The 18,567-nt window shown below is 36.1% G+C and overlaps 1 protein-coding gene across 1 annotated transcript in view; it reads right to left on the bottom strand.

Annotated features, from left to right (window-relative positions):
- The window catches only part of RAB27B (RAB27B, member RAS oncogene family), a 128,586-nt gene extending 110,838 nt beyond the window's left edge, over window positions 1–17,748 (bottom strand). Inside the window, exon 1 of the mRNA XM_036918563.2 lies at window positions 17,670–17,748. The gene's annotated coding sequence lies outside the window, so the exon portion shown is untranslated. The remainder of the gene's footprint in view (window positions 1–17,669) is intronic.
- Window positions 17,749–18,567: the final 819 nt, after the last annotated feature.

The following is an 18,567-nucleotide window of genomic DNA, read 5'->3' as shown; positions in this document are numbered from 1 at the left end:
GCTAATCCTCCTGTCTCGGTCCAGGATGAGCAGCTGAAAAGATGTACGTGTAGCCAGAGCTCAAAGACCTTCAAATGAATGGAGTCAATCTACTTCATCAATATAACACTCATCGCTGCTTTGTCTTGAGAGGCAGTACCATGGTTAAGAGCACAGACTTGGTGTAAATTCTCCTGAGAGATGTTTACTGGAAATCAATTGTCAGAATTACCCCTCTAGTCAATGATGACTCTTGTCTGGACTATTTGGACAGCCTGGGGACTTTTCTCCCTGCCTGGACCCTTGCTCTCCTGCCGTTGCTTGAGAGCTCACATCTCCCCTTTGCTCCCCCCAACGTCTCCCCATCTCACTCGGCATAGAGGCCACCCTTGCATGAGACAGTTCATGCTCTCCACTGGCTCTCTCGTGTATCTGATCTCACCTCCTGTTGTTGTCCCCTCTCTCGCTTTTTTCTGGCCATTTTTACCTCCTGGCTCTTCCTTGAACATGCCAAACCAGTCCCATGGAGACCCAGGGTATTTACGATCTACCATTTCCATTCCATCTGTTTTACATGCTTTTTCCTGCATTTGTTACCCATGTGGCTCATTCACTCACTCAACTCATTTCTCTGAACTCAGCTTTCTGCCTGAGGACCACAGGGTCAGTTTCCCTTCCCTAACATTGGATCTAAGTCAGCCCACTCACCCTCAGCCCCTTCTGTTATCTACATCTAACACGTGATAGATGCATTTGTATATTTTGGTGTACTATCCAGAGCTCTGGGATAACAGGGACTCTATCATCAGCCCCTAGAAGAGGATCTGGAACATAGTAAACACCCAGTAAATATTTAATGAATAAATAACTGAATACCTCCACCAAAAGCTTTTATTTCAATTATATTAAGAGGACATAAAACATTGAAAACTATAGCATATAAAAAGCTAAATAGCATGGTACGTTAATGATGTGCCACATGCCAGTACAGAATTAGGGGCCACATGTGCCATAATTGGCCTGGATAATGAACTTGATGTTCTTGCATGCTCAAGGCTATGTTAAATAGGACCAGGAAGGAAAATGATTCTGTTTGTGTCTAGGTTGCTGAAAATTCCTTCCCAAACTGGAAGACACACTTTTGAGGATGACCAGCTTTGACGGGCTCCCAAAAGCAGTTCAAGGTCTGATAATCTTGGTCAAAAGTTGCCCCCACAGCATGAATTGACATGGATGCCAAATTTACAGAGTTGTCTTGCACACGCTTGAGAAGATGAGACCTACCACCGGTGCACTGGGCTCTGGCCACCATCTATAGAGGAAACCAGAACGTTATACACTTGAGAACCTTTGGCCTTGACATTTAAGTCAGGAGTCTCCTCCTTGTGGCTTGACTCCAGGGACTGGCTGTGTTCTGTCTCACAGTCTAGAAACACAGAAAATGTGGAAGCTCAACTGGCTTACACCTCCAGGGCACCTGTTCTTATAATAAGTTGCTTTCTACTGAGAAAATGTAAAGAAGCTTGATTATTAGCAGAAGCAAAACACAGAAATGAAGGTAAATCTATTGCAGAAATAGCAAATGAATTCTTAGTAAATAAATAATGAATGATTTAGGTGACCTTCTACTTGTTAATATTTGTATATTTGACACTAACTTCTTCCTGCCTTCCATTCTTATAAATGCAGATAACTGCAGACATGTGTTTTTAGGTTTTTAAAAACAAGCCAGGATGCTTATAAACTCAGAAAGGTGAAACCTCCATCCAGAAATTTTCACTACAAAATAAACTGCATTCATGACTGTGACTCCAGTAACTGTGCTTTGCATACCAGCATGACTCAGAGGAAGTCCTCTCTTAGACTGTCTTGGGAGACAGTGTTCTAAAAAGTTTATAGCTTCCTCCAGTGTGACCTTTAAGTCATCTTTACAAACAGCTGCCTTAGGATTTCCTCCTGGTCATTTGCCCTAATCAGAAAGTAAGATGGCTTTAGATTCCTTTTCCCTTTCAAGCGTCACATGCGAAAACACTCACTCTTTAATGAAAAATTGCATTAATTTTCATGCTGAAATGCTGAAATAGAGTTTTATCTGTAGCACAAGTCTTCAGGCTACAATCAATCCCTCATGACTGATTTTGCCAGAAGGAAGAATGTGAGAATTTCAAGAGCTTGGTTTCATGAATAGGTAAAAACTCTAAAATATGTCTTCAAAAATTGCAGGGGCCTCAAGCTCTTACCTACTGCCACTTTCAGCTTCTGGGCAAGAGGAGAATGAAACCTTCAAGGTTGAGAGGTGGGCCATTTTTCATTTAGCAAAAGGATATGCAGGGTTTTTGCTTCAGCATCACATTCAGTAAGGCAGCAATCCTACATAGAAGCTTAGCCTGGTCACTCTGTAGGGGTGACCTGCTAATTTATAAGGCTTTCCATGTACAGATTTTTTATAAGCTAGATATACAACAGTGTATGTAGTATACCAACTTTCGTGTAACAAAAAGGGAGGAAAGAATATTTATGCATATTTTTCGGTATTGGTATAAAGAAAATTTAGATAACAAACCCATTAGCTTTAGGAAGCAGATAGATGGGGGGAAGTTGATGGGTGAGGAGAGCAATGGAGTTGAGTCTTCTTAATGTAGCCTTATTATTGCTTGAGTTTGGAGCCATGACAGTTTAGTATTTAAAAATGTAAAAGGTCCCATAGGGAGATCTGATGTCCCTTACTAATATTTAATTTGTCTTTGAAAATAATTGTGATACCAGTTGGCACTTTGGTTTTCTATGCAAAGGACATTATTCAATATTCATCACTGCCAAGACATGCTACTTGTGGAAGTGGACCACAATTACATTATTGTTATAACCAAAAACCTAGGTAGGATTTATTGAAAATAAAGGTCAAGTTGTTACTCGTCATCTTTTTTCCTTGCAGAATTTCTCAGTTCTGTTTCTTCTATCAATAAAAATGCACCAGAAATAAAATCTTTTTTCCTTTCCATCATTTATATCACCAATACATTTTAAAATTGCCATTCAGAAAGAGTCTACTATATTGTGATGTATATATCCTAGTCTTATATTATGCAGATGAGGGAAACTGTGGCTCAGGACATTCAAATGACTTGCCTATGTTGTTAACTTAACAATCACACCTTGTGCTGCCTGGTGAGGAAGCTCCCACCCTGCGCAGAGGCCCACTTTAGCCACTCCCAAAGCATGATTCCACGTGGAAGTAAGTGATACACTGGAGAAGTTCCACTGCTAAGCTGTGGAAACTCAGGCAGGCATTCTATAAATGAAGAATTGGGTAATGTTCCTTATTTCCTTTCCTGTTCTAATACCCAGATAAGTTACCGACATTGCTGCCTGTAATGAAAATGAGTTCTGGAAATGTGCGTTAGAAAAATGACCTGACAGCTAAAATGTTCATAGAGTGGACAGAAAGAATGTCTCATTATCTCTTTCCTAACCCTGAGGCTCTATATCTGTTTTGACATTCAAGGAGTTAGCAAGTCTATGGATTATTTCATTATCCAGGGGACTAGTTAATAAAAAGCATCAGATAAAATCACTCTTGTATGAAGATCTTCAATATTACTGCCTTACATACAATCAATCAAGTCACGAATTTAATAATATTAGCCATGGGATGAGTTCTTTCTCTAGTCAAATTGTGAAACTCTGCACAAACCATAGAAGAACAAAAAAAGGTGTTAGAGGAGGTCTTGAGAGGACTTGACTGTCAGTTGACTTGAGAGATGGACCTAGGCCACCAGAGGCTCAGGGCCCTTACCCTCCTCCCTGTTCTGGGAATATATGTTCTGCCCACCATTCCCACATCAGAAGGTGCTTTCAAGGATGCAACTTTGAGAGCGCAATGTGTTGTCGAGACCACCTGATGGTACGTGTGACTGAACCTAATTAAAGCCTCTAGGTGAACTTTTAAGATTTTGGCAGGCAGGTGCAGAGATCTACCAGTCTTGTAGCTGCCCAAGATAAGCCTCACATGTAAGTTTCCTTTTTTACTAAACCTGTCACCTACCCATTTGGGAAAGCCTGCTTCTTTCTTCAATCTCCCCTTACCCTTGGTGTATGGGGACAAGTTTCAGTTTTCACCAGGGCAACTTCTGAAGTTGCAAACCAACAAGAAGTAAACGGAACTATACCAAAATTGAAACCTACTAGTAAGGAACATATGGAAATGAAAAGGCAAACAAAACTAAACATACTCTTACCATGTGATCTGGCAGTCTTGCTCTTTGATATTTACTCATATGAATTGAACACTTATGTTCAACAAAACCTGCACGTGGATGTTTATAACAGCTGTATTCATAACTGCAAAACCTGGAAACAACCAAGATGCCCTTCAGTAGGTGAATGGATAAAGTGGGACACATCCAGAGAATGGGATATTATTCAGTGCTAAAAATAATGAGCTATCAAATCATGAAAAGACACGGAGGAATGCTAAATGCATATTATGAAGTGAAAGAAACCAATCTGAAGAGGCTCCATACTGTATGATTCCAAGGCATTCCAGAAAAGGCATAACTATGCAGACAGTAAAAAGATCAGTGGGTGGTTCCTAGGGACTGGGGACTGGGGAAAGGATGAGCACAGAGCACAGAGGGTTTCTAGGGCAGCATAACTACTCCATATGATACTGTAATGGTGCATACATGTCACTTTACATTTGTCCTAAACCATAGAATGCACAGCACTGAGAGGGAACCCCAGGTAAACCATGGTCTTTGAGTGGTCATGATGTAGGTTCATCAGTTGTAATGAAACTACTACTGTGGTGGGGGATGTTAGTAATGGGGGAGGCTGTAGATGGGTAGGGGAAGGCAGTATATATAGGAAAGTTCTATCACTTCCTCTCAATTTTGGTGTGACTTGACCTGCTCTAAAAATAGAAAATCTTAAAAAAAGAAGCTATAGGATGAGAGAATATATTTATGATACACGTATCTCACAAAGGATTTGTATCCAGAACATATAGACAACTCTATGACAAGAAACACAATATGAAAGTGGGCAAAAGATTTGAACAGATACTTTTTAAAAGAAGATAAATGAGTGTCTAACTAGCCCACGTAAAGATGCTCAACACCTCGAGTCTGTCAGAGAAATGCTAATTAAAATCGCAATGAGATCCCACACACACACACACAGTCGAAGGGACACATTCAAAAACATGAACACTACCAGGCGCAGGTGAGGAAAACTCGGACTCTCCTACATTTCTGCTGGGGAAAGGGAAATGCAACAAACACTTTGGAAAATGATTTAGCAGCTTCCTACACAGCTAAGTGTGCATCTGTCATATAGCTCAGGAATTCCACTCTTAGGTACTCATCAAGAGAAATGAAAACATATTTCTGTGCAAAGACTTGAAAATCAAGGGTTAGAGCAACTTTATTCTCAGTAGCCCCCAAATAGAAATTACCTAAATGTCCTAACAAATTACCTAAACAAATTGTAGTATATCCACAAAATGGAAAGCTACTCAGAAAGTTTTTAAAAAATCTTGAGCTACTAATACATGCAAGGATATGGGTGAATCTCAGAAACATTACTCTAAGTGAAAGCCATCCACAAAATAATCATATTGTACAATTCCATTTGTAATTCCAGAGAAGGCAAATGATTGCACAGTGATGAATAGCACAGCCTACGGCCAGGGTTCACTGCAAAGGGACATCAGGGAACTTTTTGTGGTGATGTTAATATTTCCTATATTGATTGTGCCCATGGTTATACAGGAGCATACATTTTTCAAGATGCATTGTGTTATACACTTAAAATAGGTGCAGTTTATTTTATGATAAACTACACCACAACAAAGTTGTTTTATGAAAAAATGTTCTCCTCCAGATTGAGTTCTGCACCACAACTACCAAAAGATGCAGATTAAAATTTTTTTAAATCTTGTGAATGTATTTATGTTCTTAAAAAGGGTTGAAGGTAGAGACACAGGATGTAAAATAATGCTTTCAATGTCTGGATGTGGCAGGTTATCAACAAATATTAATTTCATACCTTCTTTCCCAGTTGTTTTTATGTGGAAAATATAAGCAATGTCTTCAAAGGCAGCTAGCTAGTAGGATAAGATTATTATAAGTCAATGCTTAGTCTTCAAGAAAAATTAAAGGAATCTGGTAGTATGTGGACACCTTTCCCTCTTCTGTGATTTATAATACACCAGGGTTTTATAACTCACTTGTGATTTACCTTCCAAACTCTGGTATCTCTCACTTTTCATTGTTCTCATTTTATATTTAGCACACACTTCCTATATTAGTCATTACATTTTTAGGTACACATTATTGTTTTTCAACTTCAGCACAAATCCCTAGAAGGCAAGAACCATGTCTGATACCTTTTTTTTATGGCTGATCTGTATAGAGGAGGCATTCAATAGAAGTTGAACATATTGTTGATCATACTTATATCCTCATCTTTGAAAATTTCTTTTCTTATTAATATTATTTAGTCAAATAACTTAGATATTATTAAGTTATTTCCGTATAAAATGAAAAAAAATATTTCAGAGATTCAGCTAGGTAATTTAAGGTCTTTTTCTTTCTCTTGGTAATTTCACAAATCTATTCATTTATTATTTCATAAATCTAATCATTTTTCTACTTGCTTAGTCTCTCCATAAACATGTATGGAAGATCTTTCTTTGCCAAGCATTATATTAAGTGCTAGGAATACAGAGATTATTATGTGCTCACATTCTAGAAAGGATGTTAAATGTAGCAACAAATTTAGAATGGCAGGATAAGTACATCATGAAAGGTGTGTGGAAAGGGTGAAATATGTTGCCAACATAAAGTTCCAGATAAGGTTCAAAAATAAAGTCTGAATTCATCTATTCACTAATTAATCTAAAATTCTGTAATCAAATTTAACATCAGATATCTGAATGGAGATGACATATATGATACCATAACATTTGGGCATTAATATTGTGGTTATTTTCCCAGCAAGGCGAGTAACCCTCTTTCTCTGATTCCTTAGGCACCTGAAACTGTGCCTGAAGTCTCTAAAACTGTGCAAGGCTTGATTCTTACTTACAAGAAAGAACTTCGTTTGAATAAGCCCAGAGAGTCAAAGGTGGATGAATTAAATTACGATAGGATTAGAAGCTGACCTCTTCCATCTCAGGCCTTACTGGAAGGTCAAGGTGACTATCCAGGCAGCTTTCTTCCAGAGGGAAATATGTCTAGGTCACTAGGATTATGTCTACTTATGTATTTCCTTGATTGCAACTTAATATTAAGAAAGTAGTCTATGCCAATCTGTTCTCTTTCCTTTTGCCAAGAAAACGAAATATCAACATTAAAAAGCAGTTCTTTCAACTCAAGGCTTCATCCAATTGAGAACTCAAATGCTCATGCTACCTCCTTTGTCAAGAACCTTCTACATGATGTTTTCTTCCTGAAATTTCCTACCCTACCCCCTCCACAACCCTCTTACCTAGAAAAGCCCTACTTGCCTTCTAGATCCTAATTTAAGTGTCACTTTCTTAGAAATACTCTTCTTGACTCCATCCCTCTAAATGTATACCCAGCTCCTAGCCCAGCAGACAAGGAAAAGGTTCCCCACACATGCTCTCATAGAACTTCTTCATAAGACTTACATTTGTAATTAATTAGCTATTTGCTTATTTTTGTCTTCCTTAGCAGTCTGCACCCTCCATATGGGCAGACACTGTTTCTATCTTGCTTGTATAAGAGGCACCTACTATTTATTTGTTAAATAAATGATGACATTTATAAATAATAATGAAATTCAGGGAAATAATGCTTTCATTTTGTTAACAAAAAAATCCAAGGTAAAAAAAAAAAAATCCAAGGTAAAGTTGTTCTCTATTATAAGATTAATTTTCACAATTTTCAAACATCATCCTATTTGATAATATTGTACTTCTTTATAGCATAACTGAGTGTTATTACAAAACCTAAGTTCTATTTAACATAGAAGTTACTTTTGCAACGGCATTTGTAATTCCAATCTATCGTAATTGAGCACAAAAAAATAAAATTCTATGTGAAGCAAACAGCTATACAAATTGCCTTAGATAGTATGGTTGCCCTGACTTACATCTTCTCTGTTTTGACCAACTCTGGTTTATCAGAACCATTCACAGTATTCACAGTATCCCAACTTCTGCGTGTTTTTTTTTTTTAAGAGTTGATAAAATTACAAATGATACATTATATTTTGGTAGTATTATGCTCTTAAAAAATATATATTGCTCTAAAGTCATTTTTTATAATACTACCAAAATATATCATGTATCATTTGGTTTACTCATATAATTACCCCACTTCAACATGATCATGATACATGTAAAGTCTATTTAAATAGCAGGCATTTACTATATAATTTTACTTTAGGTGGCTATGAATTCTACCACAGTTAAAACTATCAGAAAACTTCTCTGAAACTTGGAAAGATGGCAAAACATGGGCAGCATATTCTTTTAATATCATACAAGGTCAATGATCATCTGAGATTGATCTAGGAAGACATAGTGTTGTCCAAAAACGCTTTTTGTTAAGATAGAAATGTTGGCCAATATTGTAGCCACTAAGCAAGTGTAGTCACTGGGCACATGAATAGTGGATGGTGTGATTGAGGGACTAAATTTTGTACTGTATTTATTTTTAACCAATTCAAATTTAAATTTAAATAGCCACATTTAATTAGCTAGTGGCTGCCTGATTGGACAGCATGGGTCCAAAAAAAATATAGTGCTCAGTTTATCTCATGTTTTGTTACTAATTAAAGTCCCAGACTTAGTAAAATCACCTATTGATTTATAGAATTTTGTACATTACATGCAAGTCATTTTCGCCCAGTGGAACAAATAACTCCAAAGATGCATGGCCTGTTGGCTATTAGCCAGTTTTAAAATCTGACTCAGTAACTTTATCCTAATATATCTTTGTTAAATTGCCTCTATAGACTAATTTCTCATATTTTCTCTGCAACAATCATAACATCTGGTTCCTTTATTAATTAACACATTATATGAAATTGTTCACATATGTTCATTTTCTATTTGCCAGAGAATTATGATTTGAAAATTAGACTTTAACAGGTTTGGAGGTCACCCCCAAAAAACCCTAACATTAACTCATAAAATTACTTGTGAGAGCATCTGAGAAATCAGAAAGATTTGTTGTTTCATATTATGAAAGTAAAAAAAAAAAAGATGCTAGAAATAATTAGTTTGTTTGGCAACTTCCTGGTTACTAATTAGTTCAATGCTATTGTAAGAGCTGCCTGAAAGGACCAGAACGTCAGAAGAGAGGCTCAGACTTCCTTAGGCTAATTTGCATAAGCAAAATACAATTCATATAAATATTTCAGAAATTAGATGCTGCTTTGGGAAGGCCCTGGAGATTCTTCAGTGTTTTCCATAATATAGTTGACCCTCAGGGAAAACATTGGCCAAACCATTAAGAGAAACTATTAGAGATTTTTATTGTCCTCAATTCTGATGTCATTGGTTATCTTCATAAGCTAACCACACTCGATCAGTCTCATCATAAGACAGTTCCCTGTTTTTTGATGCCTTCCTGAAGGCTCTGCTATGAACTGTAGGCTAGAATTGGTGCCTTCAACAAAGAATAGTCCCAGAGTCTTATAAAACGGACAGTACCAAGTACTCTTCAGTGAATAAACCCCTGGTGATAGTTTCTAAACTCACACGATTTACACAACTTTCAGGATGCACCAGTGCAATGAGTCAGGATTTGCTAGACCCCTAGAGTTCAGAAGCAGACATACTACATGAAAACAGACTGCTGGTCCTAGGTCCAGGGAAGCAAGCACTAAATGAGCTCATAAGGAATATTTAATTGTGGTTATTTGTCTGGAATACGGTTGACATTATTTTAACTTTCTATTTGTGAATAAATATATAAGGAAACCCTTTCTCTTTCTTCTTCGACTATCTCTTGTCCTAATCTCAGAAGCTTATGTTTTGTAAACTGAAATTAAATGTTCTAAATGATATCTGAGTCTCTGTGACCCATTTGGAATTTGGGAACAAGTATTTTTACTGAATCTCCTTACTTTCCATGGCAATAGGTTATTTGCAAATTAGATCAGTGCGAATCTATGCTAATTTTTACCAGGACATAACTGCACAAATTAATGTTGCAACAGAAGCTATGCTTGGAGGTTCATATTTGAGAATGATTCTTATTTAATCAAAGATGGCAGTGCATCATTAAAGACCATGCCTGGAATGGATGCCCACAAAGCCGTTCTAGGAAGCTGATCTAGTACCTGCTTCCAAAGTCCCTATCGCCCATGTAGTTATGAGGTTACTTCCAGTAGGCTGGGAACCTTGACAAATTTGAGAGAGCTCTGAAAGAGATTTCACCTAAATTCAGAGGTACTGCAGGTGAAATCTAGTGGATGGTGTTTTGGGATTGGTTTCCTAGCCTTCAAATAGAAGAGGTACTAAAAGAGAACTTTAAATAAAAGTCCAACCCAATATTCCTTATGAAACTTCCAGACAAAAGTAAATTCCATGACTTTGCTGGTTGTTCAATACTGTAAGGCCCTATATTTGCAGAGCGAACTCCAGGAGGCCTATCTGGTTAATTGACACTCTTGAACTTATTGAACTTATGGAAATAATCAGGTCAAATGTGTGTGCTGATTAGACTTCATTGTAAAACAGGTGACTGGCTGGATTTCGCCACAGGCTTAGTTCATCAGCTGTGATCTAGACCTTGGAAATGATGCAAAAACCTGGGCAGGAAGTTCTTTCAGCAACATATGGAGACAAAGATTACTAGGAATTATCAAAGGGAAGGCATTTAGTTCATTTCATTGTTTACTACTGACTAAAAGTCCCAGATTTACTGAAGTTACTTGCTAACCTGCAGGCTTTTGTTCCATAGAAATGCAAATAATTTTTGTCTGGAAGAACAGAGAATCCCAAGATTAAGCTTTCTTTTTTTTTTTTAACACAATCTTATCCTCATACTTCTTTAAAATATTTTAAAGAAATATATATATATATATATATATATATATATATATATATATATATATATATAAAGTTTCTTAAATGCTTCTCAAACTGCTCATTACATTTTACTGATATCCTTCATTAGTAAAATCTTTTATACATGTCCATTTTATATTTGCCTGAGAGTTATGATTTCACATTTTAAAACTGTACTTTAATGAACTATATACTGACACGGTAAGGCCAGGTTGAAAAATCTAAGACGGCTTTTCCTTCAGTATCTGGCACATCATGACCTGACTACCTGGAATTTCAGGATTGTCATCTCTAAATAGGAGATGGTGGACCAAGATTTCACAAGTCCCTTCCAAAGTTCATTTTAAATATTCGAAAACTGAAACGTTTGAACACATTAATGGAAGCAGAAAATTACTGAAAGAAAGAAATTTTAACATCGTGAAAAGAACTTGAAAAGACTTGGAATATATGGTCTTTTTACTGTAGTAATAACTAAAGGGATGCATGCAAAATGAAAAAGCACCATTTAAGGGATCACTTTGCCAGGAGCAATTGCTCTTTAATTGAGCCATTTGTTCTTCAGATAGATAACTTTTGACATACACAGAAAAGGATGCAAGATTTATATCTTTCTTTGAGTTTTTTTCTTGTCAAGGCATAAAATAGGATCATTCTTTATCAGAGAGCATATGTAATGCTCAGTAAGTTTCCCTGCCCTTTTCACAGAGAGCAAAGTTGCTATAAATCTGAAATGGAATGTTGATCCAGTTTGAATTTAGACAACCAAAAATTGTCTGTAACTACAACTTTTTCAGAGAAAGATGTTGGAGTAGTCTGCTAAAAATCCTAAAAAGTTCTATATTTTAAGATTTTTAAAACATTGTTTATAAAACAAATTGAAGGCAAGATACTATGTAAAACAAAATAGATAAAAGCGTAACACCTAAAATATTCATGATGAAGATTTGAGGATTCCATCAATAATGGATTTGGTTGGTATTTATTTGCAGGGACTGAATATTTTCTATATTAAGAAAATATAGGACATTGCAGTTTAGACCATCTTACATGCAGTTATGAGTTAATTCTAACCAAAATAAGGATTTACCCACAGAGCGTAATAGTTATCAGAGTAGGCCCAGTAGAAATTTGGCCTCAGAATCAGAATTATGCAGTTATTATAAACCAACAGTTTATTTGTTGTTGAATGGGAGAATTTCAAAGGTGTTCAGTCCAGAAATCTGGTTGTTTTATCTAAACCCTTACACAGTATCCTGGGGTAAAAGATGAAAAATATGCGTGGTTGAAAAATGATCCCACTGAGATGCATGGATAAAAGGGAAGTTTTTAATGGAATTGAATGAGATTTCATAACTATTTATAAGTCTAGACACTATTTTCTAAATTTTCAAGTCTGGATTTATTACCTTTTATATTGTATATGGCTAATTTGAACTATATAAATTTCTGATACAAAGAAATGTTTAATGTTGTGAATTTTAAATGGTAGTAACTGTATGATATTGATCTTTGTCATTTACTGAGGCTTACTCTGTATTTTGTGTCAGTGAATTTTTATACATGAAAAGGATGTTTACATATGCTTAAAAAGAATAAATATATTGGTTGCAGTTTTCATATCTGTCCATTAGATTTAAATTATAAATTGTATTGTTCAAATTTTCTATCATTATTTATTAATTTTGCCCATTTTCTGAGATAATTTTGGTGAAATCTCTCACTATGATTGAGAATTTGTCACTATCTCCTTGCTTTATATATTGTTTATATTATTTTAGTTTACATTATTAGGTGCTTACAAATTCAAGATAAACAGAGCTTACTGGTGAATTGCATATTTAATCATTTATTAAACAATGCTTTCAAATCCTATGCTTTCTGCTTTCAAATGTGTTTGCCTACTATGATTATTGCTACTCTAACTCTCATTTGGTAATTATCTGCCTGTTAGATATTTATGAATGACACTTATTCTTCATTTAATGATATTAATTTATTACTAAAGTTCAATATCTTGTGATAAAGAAACTAAGACCTAAATAGATAAAATTACATTTCTAAGGACACACAAAAAGAGCATGACAGGGCTGCAGAGATTTAAGTACTGGCAGCTCAACTTCTCATGAACTTGATTTTGACTTCCTGATCTGCCCCTCTCCCCTGCCCTCTCCACCTTCAGCAAGGGCGTTGGCTCTTTTTGCCGGTTTGTCTGCGGCTGCCACTCCCGAGGATTCTATCTTCTATGAGAGGAGGAACTTGGCCAAATCAAATCTAGATCTGTCAGGGACTTTTCCCCCAACCATATGCCTCTTTTCAATGCCAGCCTCTTTCATGCTTTTATCTTAGTTTACTTTTCTATTTTGATTTCTATCTAATAAAGTAGCCTCAACTACAGCCAGCTGATAACATCCAGAGTTAATGGTCTTTGAAATCACTAGGTGAAAATGTTGAATAATTTTGCTGTTATACCTAGCTGAATAGGCACCCCTAGCAATTTTTCACTAAAAAAAGATAGATAAATAAATAATATTTATTATATATTATATATAAATAAATATTATATATATATTTAAAAAATTAATAATATTCTATATACATGTGGCCTTTTGTCTGCAAGTATATATTCTATGGTTGCATGTTGATAAGACAAACTCTAAAAGTGTAAGTCACCCCAAGTATCAAAGAACTTGCTTCTTCATCACCAAATTCACTTCGACTTGAGCCTGTTTGTACACTGTGAAGTGCCGTGTTCATCTCACTGACCTTCTCGAGAAGTTGTGTTTGACAGGTCAAGTCCAGTAAGCACAGTCTTTCTGCCAGGGAACACATGTCTAGCCTCCTTGGAGGTGGTCACCTCAGTCCAGCATTCCCTGAGGAATAGCATCTTAATTAATTCCCATCAACCACCATATTGATGGTTTCTGAGGAGACAATAAAAAATCTACCACAACTGCATCTAACAAAGCTAGCTGAGACTTGGTCTTTAGAACAATCAGGAACAATGCTCTCTCTTTCTGCTGTCTGTGGGAGTGGCTGTCTTTTCTCCCTCAAGTGTTTATATAGAGTCACCAAAAGAATTTAAGGAAGGAGGTAGAGGAGCAATAGTCCAGCACTTATTTATTGACTAGGTGTTCAAAGAAGTGAGTTCCTAAAGTGAAAATAACATTTTATAAATCAGAATAGAAATTAAATTTGCCCCAGATATTGTTCTGAACTCTCAACATATGTTCTCATTCTTCTCAAAACTCTATAATGTTTTATCAAGGGATAAAATGCTCAAGGTTTCACGGCTTAAGAATGATACAGAATGGACTGAAGTTGCAGGAAGCTGGCCCCCTTTCCCTTACAGCACACGGCTGCTTGCTACTTGGCTGCCTCTATCACATGGCTCCCCGATGATGGGTCACGTTTCTAGGGAGTCTTCCAGACAACCACATCTAAAAAAGCCACCAAATCATTCTTTATTGTAGAACTCTATCTACTGAACATCTGTTAATGAAAGACGCCCCCCCAAAGCAAATATTGTGTCCATACAATTTTACACTGACTCCAAAGTATGAACTATAATTATTGTATTATATTTTGGGGACTATATCAAAGCTCATTTATAACTTAAACATGTATGGAAGCACGATTAATATTTATCAACATTTTCCATAGAGTTTTTAACTTCTTCCCTATTAAATAAAAGATGGACAATGTCTTAGATAAAACTGCTCATCAATAGTGCTCAGTACACATTTCATATTGCTAATTGGTCTTCTATACCCAAAGGTTGAATCTCATATATTTAAAAGCTTTCTGCTGGACCTACAAAATTATTTCTTTACCTTCAAACTTTATTCTTAAAGTCAATACTGGAAACAAAACCTTTGTTTTCAAGACCTTACTCCCAAAACCATGTAGATAGTAACTTATCTCTTTTGCCAAATTCCACCAATACATAACTTAACCCTCCTGGTGCACAGAGCTACAATTGATATGGACGTGGCATGCCACTATTATACTCTCTTTCCTTTCCCTTTAACTTCTTTGTTTAAAAAGGAAAAATACTAATTAGATTTCAAGAAAATTCTCAAGTTACATATCAATCCCATTATTATGGTTTATATATGTGGCCAACAGTTTCACAAAAATTCACGTTAGCATTGTAATCACCTTTCAGGACAAATCAAGAAGGATTATTTGTCATTTCTTTACATTTGTTTCTTTATCCCTACAATAAACACCAAGTGCTTCCTTCAAGGCTTACCATTATAAGTCAGCCCGCAGTTAACTTTATGCATTTTCTATGGCTTCTACTAGGAGACATCTTTTCTTACTCAAAGCTCAGTGTAACAAAATAAAAGTAAACTGAAATGCCAGACAACTTTTAGTAATATCCCTCTTTGTGCTTTACATTAACTCCTTCTCAGTGGTTTAATCATGCAAAAACTATCCTTTTCCAATCTCTTTCTTAAACTTCTTCCTAAACCCCCAATTTATCTGAGAATCCCTACTGTGAATTATGTTATGTCCTTCAGGCAAAAAAGGACTACTGAGGGTGAAATGCGTGTAACCAGATTTACTATTTGCTGAACCTCTTTTAATAAAAATATGTATGTTCAAATTAATCCTTCAGAAATATCTACCTTACTATTATCTAGTAAATGTAGATAGTGTTGATATTCACCTGGTTTACCCAGGCAGCCAGACTTTTCAAGGCCTAAGGAGATTATCTTCAGGGATAAAAATCACCTGATAATCACTTTCACATGTGAACACATTCATTTTAGCTTTTGCATTTTTTTCTCAGCTTAAGCCCCACTTATTTACAAGCAATTACAGACTTCTGCTGAGCTTTGTTCCATTGTCTTCAATCATTTAGATCTAGCCAGTAGACTTAATGTTAGGACATAAATTCAGAAAGAAATTCATGTTCTGAACAGAGATCTATGTTCTTGAATTTTTTTTTCCTTATCATCATTGAATTCAACATATGATGAAGTTATTTTTAAATAATGTATAATAAGGCATATGTAATGAGTATGACATAAAACGAAAGTTTAAGGCCACACATCTCATTTAGCAAGAATTTTCAAACCCAAGTTTTAATTTGAAAGAATCAAGTCCTCTCCCTAGACTTAGAATATAGGGAAAAAAAATTGTTGAAGAGAGAGATTTATTAACATGAACTTCATGGAGCCTCTGCAATATATTGTTATACCAACCAAAAATAAGTGCAAAAAATTACTTTTGCTTCATGAAATAGTGCCAATCTGATTTCCCTAATTTCCTCCAAATGAAAAGATTTTCTCTGCTGAAGAAATATAGCAATATTAGCACATTTTTATGTATATTCATTTGCATTTAAGGATATTGCAAGTTAATTATTATAACCATTTGTAATTTTTATTACATTTTTTTGAAAGTAGGTAGCATATTTATATAGTAAATATTCAACCAGAATGTTCAAAAAACCAGATAATAAAATTAGACTCAATCCCTTCCTCATATCCTGTTTCCCTCTTCTACCAAATAGTTTTAGAATTGTAGGTATATTTTCAAAAGTTTAATACCTAAACAACTTGAAATCTCATTTAGAGTATGTCAACATATCAAATGTAATGTACTTAAAGTATATAATTTTTGAACTATTAAAAGTATTTAAAATTTCTTTAAAAATGCTTTCCATTCAAGTCACATTTTCAATATAGATGCTTTACTTTGGGGTTTAGTTTGATATTTTCTTTCCTGAAAAAATGTAATGGCACTACTTATCTTAAAATTTCCCCCAAATTGACAATTAATATGACTCAACATTTTATTCATTTATAAATATGTCTACCTATCACATTTTGGTAGAAGATACCTAAACTTTATCTAATTCCTAAGGTAATAATCTAGCCGAAAAACTGGACGAGGCTTTAAGGTTTTCAAATACATGAAATTGGTATCAAGACCTGGCAAAGCCATCTTCAATTTATTTGTAAAATATTTAAAGAGAATGTCCAATTTTCTCTCTAGAGTCATCTACATTTGGGTTTCCTAACAGCAAACCTGCCTTATCACACATAACCACATTTACTATTGAACAGGGCAGGGAATCTCAGGTTATTAATTCTTAAAAATGTTTCTGTGTATAATCTACTCATTGTAGTATTGAGCATAGTATGGTCAAAAGAAAGCAAACTAGATGTCTTTTCAATGGCTTTTCACTGAGAGGTACAGAATGGTTTAACAGCTTTCAGTCAGCCCCATTTATGAGTATTGGGATGCAGAGATGAAGAAAGCGTAAAAAGGCTCCTACACTGCAGCACAGCAGTGATTAGAAAGGATAATCTTTGAGCTGTGAAGCCAGAAAGCAGAACGCAAGCCAGCAGTCTGCAGCCCTGAGCACAATTTCTTTCCCATGAAAACTCTTGTTGCAAATCCAGCTTCTCCTCTCCCAAACCCACAGGCTAGAAGAGGGGACCACATCCACTCCAGAGTGGAGTTTCAGGCCCGTCCTTAGTGGTTTCTGTCACCGTCTAGGTGTTTTCCTTCATGAATGAAATGTGCAGATGGCATTTTACACTGGCTCTTTCAATGAAGAAGAAGCCGGTCAGGAGACAAGACTAACGCAGCCGGCACCCTAAAGATCTGTGACCGATGTACTTACACCTCCAAATGCCTCCAGATTTCAGCCTCTGGAAATATCTAGCCCATTTCTTTATGGCACTGTTGCTTCCATCAGCTGTGGAAATTAACATAAAATGACATAGTAAGCCAACAAGTGCTGGAAGCACTGCGGAGCAGCAAATTAAATGAACACCACAGGCACACTGACAGTGTACAAAATCTGCACGATAAACAGCAAGTAAATACCTTCCAGTCGGCCAGAAGGGGGGCGGACGCTGAGCTGTGCGGCCGCCTGCTCTCTTGTGTAACAGCGAAGGCGGCTCCATCCCTCCGACAGGCTGGGAAGCCAGGCTGCCTACCGGCGTCTGGGCGGTCCTAGCGCCTGCTTCAGGTTAGCACACCAGTTTGCTCCGAGAGCCTCCCCGTTCTTGATGCTTCTAGGAAATGTCACCAAGGACTTTCGGAGGTATCAGCTTGTTAAGCATCAGCGGAATTGGGGATTGAGTTTGGGAAAAGTCATTAATAAGCAAGGTCTGCTAATGTTCCCAGACACAGCGATAGACACTAAAAAGGCTTACAGGTGATTTTGTCTGTTCAACAAACGGCATGCTCTTGAAAACGTTAAAGTCAGAAGGCTTTTAGCAAGAAAACTAATTTGCACATACACTATATCGACTGTAATCCATTTATTTTGGTTCCCCGCCCCCACCCCCCAACTTAAAACATAAAGGGAAACAAGAATAAAAAACTAGGGGATTTTTTTAAACTTTGAAATATCTTTTCTTACCATTTGCAAAAAGTGTTTGATAAAGGCTTGAAAACTCCATATTTAGCATCATCTTCTGTTCAAAGATCTAAAATAAAATAAATGTGAAAACAAGCAAGGTACAGACCTTCAGAAGAATAAGACCTCTTATTCTCTAAGAAGCAAATTCATA

The sequence above is a fragment of the Manis pentadactyla genome, chromosome 6, assembly GCF_030020395.1.
Source record: "Manis pentadactyla isolate mManPen7 chromosome 6, mManPen7.hap1, whole genome shotgun sequence".
NCBI classification, from domain to species: domain Eukaryota; kingdom Metazoa; phylum Chordata; class Mammalia; order Pholidota; family Manidae; genus Manis; species Manis pentadactyla.
Note: the sequence above shows the minus strand (reverse complement) of the source record. Positions and strands in the feature narration are given on the sequence as shown.